The following is an 18,547-nucleotide window of genomic DNA, read 5'->3' on the forward strand; positions in this document are numbered from 1 at the left end:
CGATTTCTCCAAACTTCATTTACTTTCCCGAAGAAAATAATCAGTAAGACGTCAGTTACAGCGGGGACCATCGTCCTGTTTTCGATTTCTTTTTTTCGTGACGTCATATAAAAGTAACCAATAGTAGAATTTCTTTTTTTTTCAGAACATCCAATAGTAAGATCCAACTTGTCCAGTGGGAAACGAGATTCCCTAGCGTGTTTGTCCAAACGTGATAATTAGGACGATGAGACAAAACAGGAGACGAGGGAATGGGAACTTTGTTTGATGCACTCTTTATGTCAAAATTTAACAGCAACGATTTTGTTTGCTAGTTATGTTTTAACAGAAAAATTACTGTAAAGTCTTGTTGATACCAGGGGCATAGCTCCAGATTTTTTATTGGGGAGGGGGGCAAGAGGGGTTCACATCTGGAGAGTCAATGGGCATGGGCTATATACTAATTTTTTCTCAAAATTACGGGGGCAACTGCCCCCCTTGCCTCCCCCAAACGACACCATTGGTTGATACCAAGTACAAATGATCACATGTTCAAAAGGTGCTAAAGGTGTTGTAATACTCTAGTTCAAAAGATATTATTGGTCGTGTATTATAAAAATGTTATGCAAACCTTCAATATTAACTAGGTACACTGAGTTGAAGGTTCAAACGATTTTCCGGTGTTTCATCGGTTTCAAAATAATGAAAAAATGGTATAGGTAGCAATCTCTCCCGCACAAGCATTGCTTCAGGGAATCGATGATGTATATATTTTTTTTTTTTTAAATAAACCCATTGTTACTTACCAGCCTACGAATTAGGTGAACATACCACTCGATTCCTTTTTATTTATGCTCCTCAAGAATAGAATGATCGCTTTACTCGACAATTCATTTTTAAGCCCTTTATCGCTACCCTTTCATCGTTACTTCGAAAGGGTCTTTATTTTAGTTTCACTGTTTATTTTGAGGTTTGGCTTATATAATGTCCTTTAGACTTTTATCTGCATTTTTTTTATTCTGCACTGAAGACGGTTTAGCGGAGGTCTCAACTGAAATATTTGCATTTTTTTTTCTTCTGTTTTTTTGCTGGCTGCTATTGTCCTCCTTTCTCTTCTCTTTGCGATTTTTGTTTTGTTAAGTCCTTTATAAACCCTTGAAGATGATACATTTTCCCCCATGTTTATGGCTATTAGATAGGGATAAATATTGGCTTCAAAATTACTATTTCATTGTAAATTCATTTTGTTAAAATTATAGAATCCAAAGGTATTGATTTTCACGATTCAGTTGAATAAAATAATTTTGATATCAATTATGTCATGTTACGCCTTCTTCTTTTTCTGCTAGACCACTTGCTCTATTAATCGGCGTCTATTACGAAACAATTTTACGAAAACGGTGTAAGTGGCAAAAATAATTTTGAATTTTTTTTTATTCAATTGGATCGTGAATAACCCTTGTCCGTGGATTATATAACTTTAAAAAAACAGATTTATAATCAAATAGTAAGTTTTAGACTAATGTTTTAACCCTCTTCTGTACCCAAAAATTAGAGAAAAACGTAATTTCCGAGTAAAGTGATTATCATGTTCTGAAAGGCATAAAACGGGTATCGAATGGCATATTAACCTTATTCGTAGGTTAGTAATGGATAGATCTCCACCTTTACCAAAAATTATCATGTCTCCTTTTCTAGTTGTCAGATAAAAACTTGGAATTGATGTGCCCGTCGTGACCCACGTTCGAATCTCATATAGGACATATTTTTTAAAATAGGTATTCACTTTCTAGGTCTCCTCTAGCAGCGAAGAAAAAGAAAAAGAAAATGTGGCACTTCAGTGCTTCTATGTATAAATGTGGTTTTCTTTACTTTTCATCATAGAGGACAGTAATTATTCAATGTAGGGCTCACGACCATGGTGATCCCAATGGTGACATTTTCATTTCTAATTATTAGTTCTCCTAAATGTTAAAAGTACAAAAAGCAAAAAAAATGGAAGGATACTTTCTTACGGTATTTCAAAATTCTATGCAGCATCGCGGCAGAAAAATAACAATAGTAATAAAAACAGATCATAACTACATATCTTAAATTCTTCTAGTATCCCTCATGCTTCTAAAATCTGTACATGTTGCATACATGATATCATTTCATAAACAAATGAAATATTTTTATCTATCATGCCTCAAAGATGCTAAGGATAATACACTCCATTTTTATGTGACAAAATATAGATTTTTGAAAGGGAAAGCTTAAGAGAGATGCGAAGCAAAACCTACATTTAACATCCTATTTTAACAAAAACTCATACTTTTTTTGCTTAAGATGGACAAAGGTATTTTGTAAGGTTAATTGTGTGTATTTTGAAACCTAAAAATTAATAAAAATAAATTAAAAAGCAAAATTTTCTGATGTAAGTAAAGAGCAAAGTTGAAACTTAAAATGGAAAAACTGTTTCACAGTTTATTTAAACAAAGTTTGTAAGAACTGCTTCAAATAAACTGGTTCTTGATTGCTTTTTGTGTTTATAAAATTCTGAAAAAGTTATTGGTAGCTAAGCTTGCTTAATCTTTTTTGAGAAATGACATTTTTCAGTAAAATTTATTGGTTTCATGGCCTGTAAAAGACAACTGAGAGCCTTGTAAATGATTCTTTTATTTTCTGCAGGCTACTTAAGAATTTTTTCTGCTACGAATCCAGTGTTGCTGTGTCTGTTTTACATTTTCAGTAAAGCACTCGTTTTTCAGAATTTTACAAACATAGGAAAGTATCAAGAGTCAACTTATTCGAAACATTTTCCCAAAAATATATTGCATGAACAGTGAAATAGTAATTTTTTTTTTTTTAAGTTTCAACTTTGCTCTTTACTTTCTTAAGAAAAACTTATCTTTGAAATTAGTTCTAACAAGACTGAGAATTAAGTTTTCCTCTGCAAATTGTGTAGCACAAGAAATAAAATAAAACTAGGCTTTCAATTTGTTTTGCATTTTCTCTGTTTGCTATCCTTTCTGTTTACAAAAATATTCAGAAACATACATTTGAACAAAATATTTTGCCCCGGGTCGGGTCCTTCCTCTCTAAAAGCATTTATGGTGTTTTTCAACTAAATTTTAAGACGCGTTTTATTTTTAGATCTCTTAGATTTCGAATTATAAGCATACTATAATTTTGTCTCTATACTCCCTGCATTTTTCTCTATGTTTCTGAAGTATTTAGAACACAATATCATTTCTAATTTTGTTGCAGCCATGAAATAAGTATGATTCTCATACTAAAAGGGATTTAATTTTACAAAACCCCTTTCAGATTCCAGCCATACTTGTCCCATTTTTGTCGAGATTTGTCAAAATTGAAAATGTTGAAGAATGCAAAATATTTAGAAAAAAAAAGTTAAAGAGAATAACTTAGCCGGGTCTTAGTTAGCTTTCTCTTCTTCTGTCAAACGGCAAAATGATGCTTCACTTTGCCATTCTGTATCCAGAGGCTGTTTGGGAAGGGGGTAGAAAGGCCACTTGCCCCTGGCGTAGAAATTTTAGAGGCACACAATTTCAAATAAAAAATCCAACGGTTATAATAATTTTGTAATTTTTGAAATTTTATTTTAATATAATAATGTAGAAGGTGCAGTTAATAAATTAAAATAATTAATAAACTGTTAATTAGTTAATAAAATAAAAATAAGTTAAAAGATAAATAAATAATAATAAAGTAATTAAATTAGAATAAATAATAATAAATAAACAATTTGGATAATAGATTGAAAAATAATAAAAAAAAATATTGTTAGTTAATTAGCAAATTGAAAATAATTTTCGTAATGAAATAATCATTTCATAATTCATAAATGAATAATTTCATAAATAAAATTATTATTGGATTCAGATTCGAGCTAATTGTCTTCCAATTTATGGTAAGGTTGTAAGGAAAATGAGGGAAGGTCCAGAGGCCGGGTTGCTTGAGATGTGGGGAGAATGATTATGGGTTGGGCCATTTCCTCCTTTGGTGTAAGTAGCTTTCTCATTTAAGGGGATCAATTATCCAGGATGGGAAAGATAGGCTACTTCGTCAGTTAATGAGGTCTAGGACTCCCCGTTATATTGTGGCAGTAGGAAATTTTGTATTGATGGGAAGGATGTCAAATGGAGTGTAATTTTTCTTTAGTATTTGTGTTTTTTGTATATGGCTTTCAAAAGCTTTAAATACAGATTATTATTACTAGTTCTTGACAAATCGATTGGCAATCTCAAAATTTGCATTTTCTGGCTGCTCGGTCTATGTGAGTCAAGAATGATATTTTGCGACAAAAAATGGCAGAAAGCAACATTTTGCTGTGCTGCAATGTATTTAGTTAGTTAAAAGGCACTGGACATTTCCGTTCAAATGAGCCCTCTCCAGATATTCAAAGACTGATGTTCCAATAGGATCACCCCTGGAGAGAAGAAAATGTACGCGTTAGTGCTATCCATGCAAAATATGGTTTTCCTCGTTGTGATTTCAACTGTGTCATGTTAATTTTTTTTTTGTTATTCTATATCAGGCTACTTTTCAAAATTACTCATATTTAATATTAATGTTTAGTTAAACCAAAATAAAGTTACTTTTTTCAGTATGTTATATGGAACTATATTTCACTAGACAATTTCTTTAAAAAGCCGTTTTTTAGTTTGGGCTCTGTCTGTCCAATACTTTCAGCAACTTTCAGTAACTGCAGTAACAATGATGACGATGAAGTTATATAATCAGGTAAGTATAATTAAGATAATGGATAAGATGAGACAATGATAAGCTGATGATAAGCTGAATATAATAAAAAAACCCTGTTATTTTGCATTTGTCTTTTGGAATCAAGTTTTTGTGGGATTGAATGTCATGATCGGATTTAATTGAACTCTGAATCTTTGCAAATGGGCAGGTGGAGTGAGAGGGCTGTATATGAGAAAATTGATTTACATTTAAAAGTATATCAGCGCAATAAAAAACAAATGGAGATTTAAAAATCTGAGCTTTGAAACCTTTGATTTGGAAAGGTTCAATTCCGCTTTTGTATCTTCATTCTTAGTTCATATTATTTCTAACTTCCATAAGCTTTCATACATAAATATCGTCGAGGGATGCAGATGGCTTGGACTAACTGGAGCATCAAATCAGACAAAGGCATTTGGTTTTATGCAAAACGATTCACTCATATGCAAAGTTTTTTTTCAAATTTAAATTGAGACTTGGTGCCTTTATGTTCCCGACCAGCCGCCTTATACCAGGGAAGGGGTTAGAATTTTTTTTCTTTATAATCCCTCTTTTGAATGGTTCAGCATGGTCACTGGGATGCCGTTAGAAGGGAAGTTTGGAATCAACATTAACCAAAGCAAATAAAAGAAGGCTAGAGTGGATGGACACAAAAACATCAAATCGTCCCTAATTTATGCTCAAACATGCTTTTACTTTCAAATACCATAAAACTAGTGTTGTCATAAGCTATTCATTATATATGTCCTTATGGTCAAAGTCATTTAAAAAATACAAGAACTATTTGAGCTCCAATAATGCTGTCCTGTGCCAGTGAGGAGTTACGCACTTCAGCCGTTCAGACTATACAAAGCTATGGATGTAGTTGCAACAATCTTGTTTTGTTTTTGTTGGGGGGGAGAGGTGGATGGTATCACCATGAGGTATCACCATGTTTACATGAATTGTTTCAAGTATAAAACTATTATACTTAAGATAAATAAAGTTGGTTGCTCAAGGTCGTGTCGTAAGCCGGTGTAGAACCAGGTGAAGGCCCTTAATTTGAGTCTTAAATCATTAGAGGGTAAAAACACCCCTCTTTGCCTTTACCGGGAATTTCATCCTGGTGAAAACGTAATTTGAGCTATGTAAAATAGTTAGTCCAATCAGTAAAAGGTTGAAATACATAAATAATATGTATAAGGAGACAAAACACCCCCAATATGATACTAAAAAACTAGTTTTCTTCAAATAAAGCTTTTCCATCTAGTTTTTTTTTTATAAAAATCACTTCCAGTTTTCCAATTAGAAAATTAGTTAGACTGACATCTCAAAAATGGACATAGCTAAAAATTTGGCCAAGTCAGAATTTTATGGTACTATACATAAAAAATTGGGCGCTTTTGGGTTTTGGGTTTGTTTGCGCTTTAACGCTTCAACGTAGAAACGTTAAAAATTATGCAGAACAATTTGAAGCCATGAAAAAAACTGTATTTAAAAAATATAAACTGAAACTGGAAATGCAATGTGATGATAAGAAACAGGGAAGAGCCGGATGCCCTGGCACCACCCAAGCCAAGAGAAGGTTTTATGCGAGCACCGAAGGCTCAAGTTGCCAATCGTAGTGAGTGAAGTATGCAGAGAGAGGCCATGTTTGGACTATACTCTCAAGGGTTGAAGACGCGAGCCTCTTCGTGAGGGCTAATGAACAAGATAGTAAGTTAGTCAAATTACATTTTGTAGAATATTAAGAAGCAGTAAACAATCTTATTGTAATGGGTACTAATGACCTAAAAATGAACTAAAAAAGGGGATCAAGACAAGAGTTTTTAACTATATTTATGAAACCTCATTCAAGAGCTTAGGGGGATCTGAATTTCAAAAATAAAACGAAACACGATTAGTATTGTAACTTGAATCTTTTATATTAAATATAGTTGTCGTCAAAACTTAAACTTGTGCAAAAAATACACAGGTTTATTTAAAATTCAGGAAACAGCAAAATCTAACAAAAAAAAATGATCAAATTGAATAGAGAGGAGAACGACTCGTCAATTTAAACTCGGAACCAATTTTGAATTTAAGCCTTTCCAATTTATTTTTTCCTGGGGAATAATTCTCAGTAGAGACGGCCTGCCTTCATATTGCCCTGAGCGTCCAATTCTATCAGTGGCCAGGACGACACGACGATAGAATATTGCATTTTCCAATGAAACTTTCCTATTTTCTTTCTATTCCTCCGAGACAAGACTGGGACACTGAATAGTAATGGAAATCTATTGAAGAGGGAAAACTTTTTTCTCGTAAATTAAATAATGAAGAAAGATGCGATGGCATATATTAAATTGGGAATTGAAAATACATTTTATTGAAATGTACATTTCTTGAGAAAAAAAAAGAATTTGATTTGTAAGGATCCGGCTAGCGGTGGTTACGGGGGGAGGGGGTCAGGAGGTGCCTGCCCCCCTAACGTGGTCTAAAGTAGTGTAATTTACTTAATTGGCGCAAGTTTGCGTTAATTAAACTTGCTCCTAACGCAAGTTTATCGGATCAACCTATTTTGCACCCCACATCCCCTAAAAAAATCCTGGATCCACCCCTGGAGCCAGCCAGTACTTTTTTCTATAATCAGTAACAGAGGTAAACGCGGGGGTTCGGGGCTTAGGTATCTGAAGCGCCCCTTAGCCGATCAGAGAAGTTTTGTACAAAACAAATAGTCTTAAAATGAGAAAAAAATAATTTGTTATTTTCAAAGTAATTTTTTAACAACCTCCATTATATTACGAAATGACTATTTTCAAGTGATATTTTTCTTTTTACAGGCATTGTGGATAGAGTAAAAGATGAGGAAAGACCGGTGATAATGCAAAAGACGTTATGCTACAATTTCATAGGAGAAAAAAAGTGAATAATACCAAATTTTTAGGCGTCCAACGTACGAGTAAAACCGATTAGGATGTCAAAAATCTAATTTTCTAAGAAGTTTCAAGGGAAGAAAGGGAATGTAGCACATCTTGCCCGAGAAGAAGCACATCACACAATATACTATGCAAAACTGCATGCTGGATTACCTAAAGAAGACTCGTACAAAAGAATTGTTTTGTTTGACAACTCAATAAATAACAACTACGTGATATGTAACACAATCCGCCCAATTCTCTTCCACCCACCAAATGCAGAAGAAAGATAACGGATGCGTTTTTTTTTGTTTTTGTTTTTTTTAGAATGATTGTACGGAACCAATGGTCCTAAAAGATCAGGAGAGGGCTCATTCGAACGAAAATTAAAAGTTCTAATGCCTTTTATAAGTGACAAAAAATATTGAAGGGCAACAAGCCCCCCTCCAACGCCCTCTTTTCCCCCAAAGATACCCGATCGAAATTTCGAGATATTCATTTGATTCAGTATATTTGAAGGTCTAATAGCATTGCCTTTGGAGATGTCAGGGCTCTCCCTAGTTTCTAGGGATAGGGCTCTAAGCTACGCAATTTCCCCGTTGTTCACGTATAACATTGTTATGGGAAATATGTGAAATTTTTTGGGAAAATTTTTTCGCAGGGGCGGGGGGAATTTCCACAGGAAAAATTTTACGTGGAGAGGAAATTTTCAGTTTTTTTTTTCAGGAGAAATTTTACGCGGGGGGGGGGATTCTCTGGCATTATTTGAAATATGAAGAGTGATTAAATAGAAAAAACACATTTTTAATAACCTTAAAAGGTTTTCAAGTGAAATTAAGGAGGAAAATTAAAACTTAAAACGAATAGAAATCATTTTGTATGTGAGGGGGCTGCCTCTTCCTCAGCCCTCGCTTTTTATGCTAAAGTTTGACTATTTGTCACAATTCCTTAAGAAATGCTGCTCAAACACAAGGGCCGTTGAATCTGAATGAGAAGTATTTTTTAAAGAACTTTAAGACTTTAGAGCATAAAGCGGGTTTGAGGAAGGGGCAGCCCCCCACGGAATAATTCATTTTCGTTTTAGGTTCTAATATTGCTCCTTGATTTCAGTTGATAATGCTTGTTTTTTCATTTAATTACACTTAATACGACCCTAAAATATGGATTTTCTCGCTAAACAAACAAGTTGACACAATGTCAAATCATTCCTTCGCACAACTACATCAGCCACCAACCTACTCATCATGGCTGACTACAAAAAATGCTAAAAATAACATACTAGAAATAGTTTTTTACTATTCTAGTTAAAACATACTAGAAATAGTATTCATACTAGAAATATTCAATAATTCTAGAGTCTTTCATTTAATTCATACAAGGCGTTCTAATTTGTTTGTCTTTGCCGACTAAATTTAACATATGTAGATGTTCGGGGGGAATTTTAACCTGGTGTGAGATTGTCTGGACGGGTTTTCATTGGGAGAATTTCCTGGGAGATTAACTTTCCACTGGGGATGGGGGATTTTCGGGAAATCTTTTCCACGGAGGGTGTATATCTGACATGATTTGAACAACGATCAGAAATTATTCTTTTTCAAATGAAAGTATGCTAAGGAGAATTTTTCAGACGGAATCGTCCGCAGGAGATTTACCTTGGTTATTCTCAGCGAGGATGTAATTGTCCGAGGAAATTTTTCGGGAGAAGGGGTGAATTAAAATCAAGCTGGTGGGCTATAATGAAAAAGTTGAGAGAAAGGAGAAAAAGATTGGAGAAGAGGCCAAGACAGATATTCTGAGTCTGATAAAAATGATGTTTATTTCACTTGTTGATAGATAGTCTATCACCCATCCATCCTAGGGCAGGGCTAAGGTAGATAGGCATTGAATAGGGGTGGATTTTCAACGATGATGAAGTTTTTTGGGGGAATTTCCCGGGGGGGTATTTTGTGGGAGAGGAATTTTAGTTTCAGAAATTTTCTGTGGGAGGAGGGAATTTTCCACGGAGAGAAGCTGGATCTCACAGCATTATTTGAAAAGTAATCAGAAATCAAATTAACCCCCCCCCCCCCACTCTCATTGCTAACTCTTTAGTAAAATGATAAAGAACTAGTAGAAACAAAAACAACCGTTAGAACAATAGGGATGTTGTTTTTTTTGTAAGACAGTGGAACTCAAACTTCAAATGAATATTTGATGTTTGGGAATACGGTACTTTTAAGGCCCGTGGTCTTTCCAGCATATCCCGTGCTATCCACCACCCATCGGTTAGTACAAAAGTATGTTGCACCTCGTTTGAACTAAAATCACGTAAGGATTTTCAATTGGTATGATTGAAGACCAAAAGTGGGCCAGAGTATTTAAATATCTACAAGAACAACATTTCTGTGATTAATGTGGGAAGTGAGGTTAATAGAACCAAACCAACGTTCGGTGTGAAATAAGGAGTTAAGCAGGGTTGTGTCCTATATCGATTATTGTGATTTGCTTTCTCCTGGAACTCGTCTAGACATAGAATATACAGAGGATTTGGGCGTCTCAGATGAAAATTTTAGCGAAACAAAGCAATTTTACAGTTTTTGAGAGTTCAGTTTGTAAGAATAGAATTGAGAAGTATATGATTACAAGGTTAAGGCGCTTGGATCAGGAACAAATAAGGGTGAAACGGTGATAGTATTTAACGAGAAAATTCGTGAAGTGGATATCTTTATTTATCTTTATTTAGTAGTGTTAGTGATGATCGAGGAAATAATAAAGACGTGAAAGATAAAATAAGAAGGTACAGATGTTTCTTCGCAGTATGAAAAAATGCTTGGAAGAATAGGAAAATTAGTCTGCGAGCAGAGATTAGGATATTGGAAGTCACGACAATGACAGTGGTCAAGTATGGTTTCAGAACATGAGTGCTTTGGTAGGCTAAGGAAGAAATGTTAAACCTTTTTTCAGAGGGGTGTCTAAGGATATTCTTAGATAATCATTGGACCAATCGTACATCAAATAAAAATCTGTATGATAATTCCGCCTTCATCCGCTTTCAACAGCTATAATGAAAGAAAAGCTAAGATGGCAAGGCCACATTTTACGGAGTAAAGATGATAGAGTGCCTAAGAATAAAATATCTGGCCATCCATCTGGGGCCAAACGAAAAGCACGCCACTCCAAAGGGGTAGGAAGCGTTTAGAAAAAAGGATTCAAAGGAGATTGGACCTTATTGTGAGGGTGAAAAAAGTGAATCTATGAATAGATCAGGATGGAGGAGAAGTATGTGTATGAGCTGTTACTAAGAGTAGTGGTAGTAGTATTAGAAGTAGTAGCATATGTATATATATGTAGTGATTACCCTTACTTCGTTCGGGCGGCAGCTCAGGCCTTCGGTCCTCGCTGAATGACCCTTGCTTCACTCGGAATTTGGGCTGCCAGGCTTGGCAGCTACGGCACGGATTCTATATTGCACATTCTTAAAGCCGTATGTCCTGGAGGTTGTAAACCATGAAATTACGATAAAGCAACATGATTTTATGTTAAAGTTTATCACAGTTTTTCATCACCTCAAAGCTGCAGAGTTTCTGCAACTACAATTCAAAATGCTGTTGAACTCGCGTATTAGTGTTCTTCAGGTTTAACCCCTTTACTTTTGTTTCCTAATTATGCATGATTGCCTCTCAAATCTTAGCAGTGTGAATCTATAATGGATGGTTATCCATATGGATTATCCAAATCATTTTCACGTTTGTCACCGTCCTTTCAGTTTGGTGATAAATCTCCCAGTGAGATTACCGTCATACTTTTCGTAGAGGATCAAATTTAAACCATTTTTGCCGTGTATTTATGCTTCTTTTCAAGCCAAACAAAGTGTCATTGGCTACAATAAGTTAAAAAAAACCCTGCTACATGCCTTTTAATAAGTAACCACTCGAAATTCGTACCCACTCGGCAGGTGTGGGCTCCCTTCTATGCTCGCATCTCAATTTCCAAATACCCTCATTAAGTGATCAACAGTCTCGAAAAATTAGGAGTCAAGTGGTCTGTATTTCTCAACGACATCTAGCCACTTGATTTAAGCAGCTGGATCTTTCTTTCCACTTTTGTCCAGAGTCAATCTTCTGGTTGATTGAGCCACTGAGTGAGTAATTTAGTGGTTTTCAAATAAATAAGAATAGAAATCCAGGGATATAAACCATGGTATAGAAGAATAGAACTTGGTTGAATAGGGTTTTGTAATGACAGAAAGTAATTATTCGAGCTAGCCTTATTATTTTTATTTCCTTATTTCTTGCGTTTTTAATTCATTCGTAACTGTCTGTAAGACCAAATTTCAGAAAAGGCAATAAATATTATTTAAGTATAAACATCATTTAAGTGAAATAATTGACATCGACTTAATGTGTTTGGTTAAATTGTTCTCAGAGAAGTTTTTACTTTCATTTGCTTTGTCTTGGTTGTCTGTGCAAATTAGTCGGAGAACCTTTTTAGCACCAACGGCGAGCTTCAATGTTTTTAATTTTCCTTAGTGACTTATTCAATTTAACTGTGACTAGACCCCGGCGCCGCGCCGGTGGATCGACCGAACGCCGTCGACGAGAGGCCTGGTCGAACGCCGCCGAAGTGTCGTAACACCGCCGACAGAGGCGGCGGCGTTTGGTCGACTTTAAATTAATTTTGCGGCAATTCTTTATTGCGTCAACCGCAAAGTCGGAGCTTTTCCTTCTCGTGTGGTATAGTATTTCGATTTTCCTGATTAGAAATCAAGCAAGGATTGCACTATCCCCGAATTTTTGGGTATTTCCCGGAAAATCTATGCGTCACCCCGAAAAAAAATTTGGTTCTCCGAAAATCACGCAATCACGGTGCCGCCCCTGGCAATTTATTCCAAATAACTTTCCCTGCAAAATATTACATTTGCATACCATAAATCTTCACTACTCTCTTGTTCGTTAGTTTTCATCTCTTTTGTTACTTTGCATAAAAACCAAACTTATGCGATATGCAATTGCAAATATTGCAATATACACAGTTCTTCGTATGCTGACAAAAAACAGTATCGTCCTTATGAAATGAGTTTAAATCCTTTCGAATGCAGTTTCCCAATCGCTATTTCTTACATCGTTCGTAGTCAAGAATTTTATTTTCAAGTTGAATAGAATTATAGAAACAATTCACTACTATACAGCTTCAGCCTTCAGTTGGATTTTGAAATTGATAGCTGACAGATTGTTTCTACAGATGAAATGTAAGTTTGCAGATTTTTTTTTTTTTGCTGTTTTTAGATAAGATTTTCTTAATGTTTATCGCCCAATTGTTGAACGCCTGAATTTTTAATACTCAATTGTTCAGAAGCTACTCCAAAAATATGACTCATAAATAAATTTTAAATTATTGCCTATAGGGGGGGGGGATAGGGGGCTATCATTTTTAAGTGATAATACCTTATATTTTTTTATTGATAGGAGGCATGCCAAAAGAATAATTATTTTTTTCATCTAAATTGAGGACAGAGGAAAAGGATATCAAATTCCCTGGGGAACAATTTAAATATTTTGAAAGACCCAGGGCCCCCCATTAAGGCTAGTTCATTGTCTTGGATATTTTGCGATTTCTCATAGGCTACTGGCCTAATTTGGCTTTTGTGTGTGCTCCCTTTTAGTTAGATTCTTTGGATCTTGTTGAATGCCACGGCGAATCTATGACTCAGTTTTCTAATAATTTGAGGTATATCTGAATAATTTCGATATTTTTGTTGTTGTCTTTGTACCCCTTTACTCATACCTTCAATTTTTTTCAAGGAACACTAAGCTGTTTAACGTTATTTTGCGTGTTTGTTTGAACCATATAGTGACCTAGTTAATTATTAAGTAAATTATTTTTCTAATGAAAGCTGATACGGTATCCTATTAAGGTGGTATCCAGAGAGGGGGGTAGGGGGTCTTACATTTAAATGATAATATCTCAAATTTTTTTTTATTGAAAGCAGGGATCCTAAAAAGTTATTTTTTTTTTAAATTTAAAGCAGAGACTGCATTTTATCAAGGTGGTATCCAGAGGGGGGGGGGGGGTAGTTAGATATCATATTTAAATGATAATACCTCGATTTTTTTGAAAGCAGGGGTGGTTATAAGTTAATTTTTTTTTTAAGCAGAGACGGTGTCCTATCAAGATAGTATCCATTGAGGGTGGGGGGGATTGGGAGTTATTATATTTAAATGATAGTACCTTGATTTTTTTTATTGAAAGCAGGGATGCCAAAAAGTTGAAAAGTTGACAAAAATTAACAAGATTTTCGTGATTTATACATGATAAAGCATTTTCATGGTTTTATCTTCCAAAGGAAAAGGGATATATGCGTCTAACCCGTTTTTTTTCTGATTGATGAAGTAGGTATAATTTGAAAACTTTCATTCACAAAAACCAGGCAAATTCACACTAAAAGGAATTGGTGTGAAAAAAGGAATATTGACATCCCCACCTAACGTTGCGCTCGAGTGACAATGGCGCCCTTGGTCAAGTGCTCAAGTTACATTAAAATGCCAGGTCATAATAAAAGCTTTCAACTTGGGAGGTTCAAGCAGGAGTCTTTGTCAGTCTTATGACCTCAGGGTGCTAGATGTTGCAACGCTTTAAGTACCAACTGTGTTTTAAAAATTTCTATCAACCCACAAATGTTTACCAACAATATGCACAAATACATCAAATGAAAAATTTGGAATGTTATAACACTTTTTTCAAAGCTTTGAAGAAAAGCAAAAAAAGCTAAATTCCCCTAACTACGCTTGAAAGCTATTTTAAAAAGAGACTCTTTGGATATTTCCGTGGAAATGACCATAACAGAAGCTTTGAGCCGGGGTGGGAATCAAAGAGGAGTCTTTGAGTATTTTGACCACTGGTGACTTATTGTTGTAACTTTCTTAAATTTGGTAATTTTTGTGAGCATTTGGAAATCAAAGCTTAAACTCAATAACTGATACTAAGTGTCCAAACATTTTACTTGGATTAAAAGTGACGAACTAGGATGAAAATCTCAACATCTTCCTGGAGCTACTTCAGTCTGCATATTATTTCATTTAATTACATTTAGAACAGATGAGCTTTTCATTTTTTACCAGAAAATAGCTGGCATTTAATTTTTCTTCATACCGAATAAACCATTAAGTGTTTTTTGTTTCATTGTAATTGACGTGTTCTCATGTGAAGTGTTCATCAGTAGAAAGGCCTTAGGGACTCTTGACAGCACACCATATATGGGCATAGAGACCCTAGAGAGAACACGTGGTTAATCGGTCAATGACCTCTTTTTCCCAGGTCGATTTATTTGTTGTTGTTGTTTTGGCCAAGTGTACGCTCGAGGCAAATGTTATGATCCAGAAATAGGAAACAGTATTTGTTGTTGTTGTTGTTTTGGCCAAGTGCATGCTCGAGGCGAATGTAAGGAGTTTCCATGAATTAGTAAACAGTTGGATCACGTGTTTCCTTCCCAGACAATCAGAGAGTCGGTTACATACCCCTTCTCAGCCAATCAGAAGCTTGCTTACATATGGTTTTCCCCGTTACATAACAATTCACCCTTGAGATTTCGTATATAACGGACATGCATTGTGATTAAATTATCAGAAAGTAAAGTAACCTGACAATAGATAGAGCACTAAATATTATTGATGAGCTTGAAGCCTTGACAGACACAATTATCAATGTGAGTACAGTTTTAATGTTTATTTTTAAAATAAAATTATTTTCATGGACAACCCTCCATTATCTCTAAGTCCCCCCTCCCCCCAACTACAAAACCTCACTCTAAAATCTTTATACGGGTTAGACAACATCAAATATGTTCTTTTTAACAAAGAACCCCCCCGAATGTTTTTACAACGATAATTCTCGCAATTGAAATAATTCTCTTTTCGATAAAATTTGGCTTTTCTGTATTGCAATCTTTTCTCTAACTGAGACATCCGTCGCTCTGTTGCTATTAAGCCGCTCTGGTTTTGACATAAGGCTCTCTAGCGCGAGGTTAAAATTAGCTGTCACCCTTTTTAAAGCACTTCCTGTTCGTTTACGTTAGCAGTTTAGTCAAAGGTTTCTCAGATTCAAAAGGATGCCTAGTATATTTCGCGAAATTTTTACTTTAACAATCTGTTTATCTTATTTAAAACCTATAGACTGGAACATTTAATTTTTTTCTAAATGGTAAAAATAGAAACATTGATTTCTATCCCAAGGCTATAGACTACTGATTGTCATGATTTTTTTTTCACAAGTTGTGTAATAAAAACGTTTAAGTAAGGGGGATTCGTTGTGCGAACCATTTCTCTTTGACATTTTAGCGATTTTAACTATAGCATTTGAATAAAAGGCAGTAAGATATATTATGTATTGATCTACATTGCGCTTGAATAAATCGCAAGATTAACTCAATGAGAGGGTAATCCTAGGGTGGCTTAATTCTCCAAAATTTAGTGGGAGGGGGTCAATTTTGAATCGAGGATATTTGGTGGGGAGGGGATTAACGCTTTTATAAGTGACAAAATAGAAATGAAAAGATAATTGTTTTGGGCTTCAGTGTCTAACCATTTCTCTTTGACATTTTAGTGATTTTAACTATAGCATTTGAACAAAAGGCAGTAAGATATATTCTTTATTGATATGCCTTGCGCTTGAATAAATAGCAAGATTAACTCAATGAGAGGGTAAACCTAGGGTGGCTTAATTTTCCAAAATTTAGAGGGAGGGGGTCAATTTAGAAACCAGGATATTTGTTGGGGAGGGGGTTAGCACTTTTAATAGTGACAAAATAGAAATCGAAAAGATAATTGTTTTTACCATAATTGTTTTCTACTTCAATGTCGAACCATTTCTCTTTGACATTTTAGCGATTTTAACTATAGCATTTGAATAAAAGGCAGTAAGATATATTCTTTATTGATCTACCTTGCGCTTGAATAAATCGCAAGATTAACTCAATGAGAGGGAAAACCTAGAGTAGCTTAATACCTTAAAATTTAGAGGGGGGGGGTCAGTTTTGAATCCCGGAGTTTGGGTGGGGACGGGGTTAGCGCCTTTATTAGTGACAAACTAGAAATGAAAAGATAATCGTTTTCGACTTCTGTGTCTAACCATTTCTCTTTGACATTTTAGTGATTTTAACTATAACATTTGAATAAAAGGCAGTAAGATATATTCTTTATTGATCTGCCTTGCGCTTGAATAAATCGCAAGATTAACTCAATGAGAGGGTAAACCTAGGGCGGCTTAATTGTCCTAAATTTAGGGGAGGGGTCAAGTGTAGATCGTTGAGATTTGATGGGGACGGGATTAGCATTTTTAAGAGTGGCAAAAAAAAAATGAAAAGATACGGGTTTGTACCATAATTGTTTTTGACTTCAGTGTTGAACCATTTCTCTTCGACATTTTAGTGGTTTTATCTATTGCATTTGGATAAAAGGCAGTAAGATATATTCTTTATTGATCGGCTTGGCGTTTGAAAAAAACACGATAGTACCTCAATGAACGGGTAACACTCGAGTGGCTAAAGTTACTATAATTTAGGGTGGGGGGGGTAGACAATAGGAGTGCGTGGGTTGGGTGGGGCGACTAATTGTACTTCTTTAAAAAAGGGGAAAATTATTTTCGATCCTCACTTTTTTCTTCTTCTTTAAGGAAAATTGTGAAGAATGTGTACTCCATCCTTCTAAAAAAGCGAGAGTGGAAAAGGCAGCTTCCGAGACACCATCCGTTATTAAGTATGCTGGCCCTTACACGATCCCAAAACAATTGTTGACTGTCAAAGTCCTATCAACGCAGTCTGCAACGCAGACAGGCCAAAAATTAAAGAGAGAGTGGTCGGCTACTTTCCATGGACCGTTAATACCTGCCCCGTCTAAACAAGAGCGTGATTTTATCGTACCGTACAACCTCGAACAGGCACTACCCTGACCATCTGGCACCCAAGTGCAGCCAGGATTTGCGAATGTGAGCATTTTTACCTCTAGTTATAGAAATATATATCTATTTCATCCAATGTCTTTTTAGTCTTTTCTTTTCACTATTTTTCAACACTGTAAAAGTGTATCTCAGGGATATTAAAATATTAACCCCTCGCCCCCAACCATTGTTTTAAATTTCTCTGCCCCCCCTCCCTCAGAGATATCTAAATATAATGTAATTTTTTTTGCATGTCAAAGAAACCACTCTTTTTTTCTAATCTTTGCTATTTTCTCTGTTCCCCCACTGTTGCTATCTCTTCGATATCTCATAATAATATTTTAGGTAATTTCAAGTTTACTGCTATCTCTCCAATATGAAACTCAAAATGCTATTTTTCACAATTGAATATTATAGTTTTAGGGGAAGGACAGAGATTATCCCATTTATCTCATTGCACATATGGATTCTAATTTGCGTAATATTTTTGACAGCTTTCAATCTTACAACTTGCCAAGAATTTAGGGGGAAACATTGACAATATGAGTTAACGGTTTCCCATTTAATTGTATTTTCCTGCTGAACAGTCTTGGCACAGAACAGACGTGGCTTACAATAATTAAGCTAATGAGTCCTAGACAACCTGTTTGGAATTAAAGAGAGAGAAACGACTTATGGTCTAACAAATTTTTTTTAGGACATTATGTAAACGACTGGGAGCCGCAGTGGTGGTCGGGAAACGCTATGGCGCCCGGGAAGCGCCGGGGGAAGCACCGGGGGAAGCGCCGGGGGAAGCGCCACGGGAAGTGCTGCGGTGGCCCGCTGGGCCGGCTCGGAGGGGGGAGCATTAAATAGTGGAAATTGAGGGGAGTTGTTTGAACAAAATCAAATTTTGTTCCTCTATGTAAAGCGGCGTTTTAGATTTTCGTTAAGTTGGAATTTCTTTCAGTTAAATTAACCAAATGCTACTATGTGCATACTGCTGCTACTACTAAGCGCGTTTTAAATAATATGTAAATAATAATCCAAATTTTAAC

Source organism: Artemia sp. Qi Xiang Cuo, chromosome 7 (genome assembly GCF_049724085.1).
Source record: "Artemia sp. Qi Xiang Cuo chromosome 7, ASM4972408v1, whole genome shotgun sequence".
Classification (NCBI taxonomy): Eukaryota; Metazoa; Arthropoda; class Branchiopoda; order Anostraca; family Artemiidae; genus Artemia; species Artemia sp. Qi Xiang Cuo.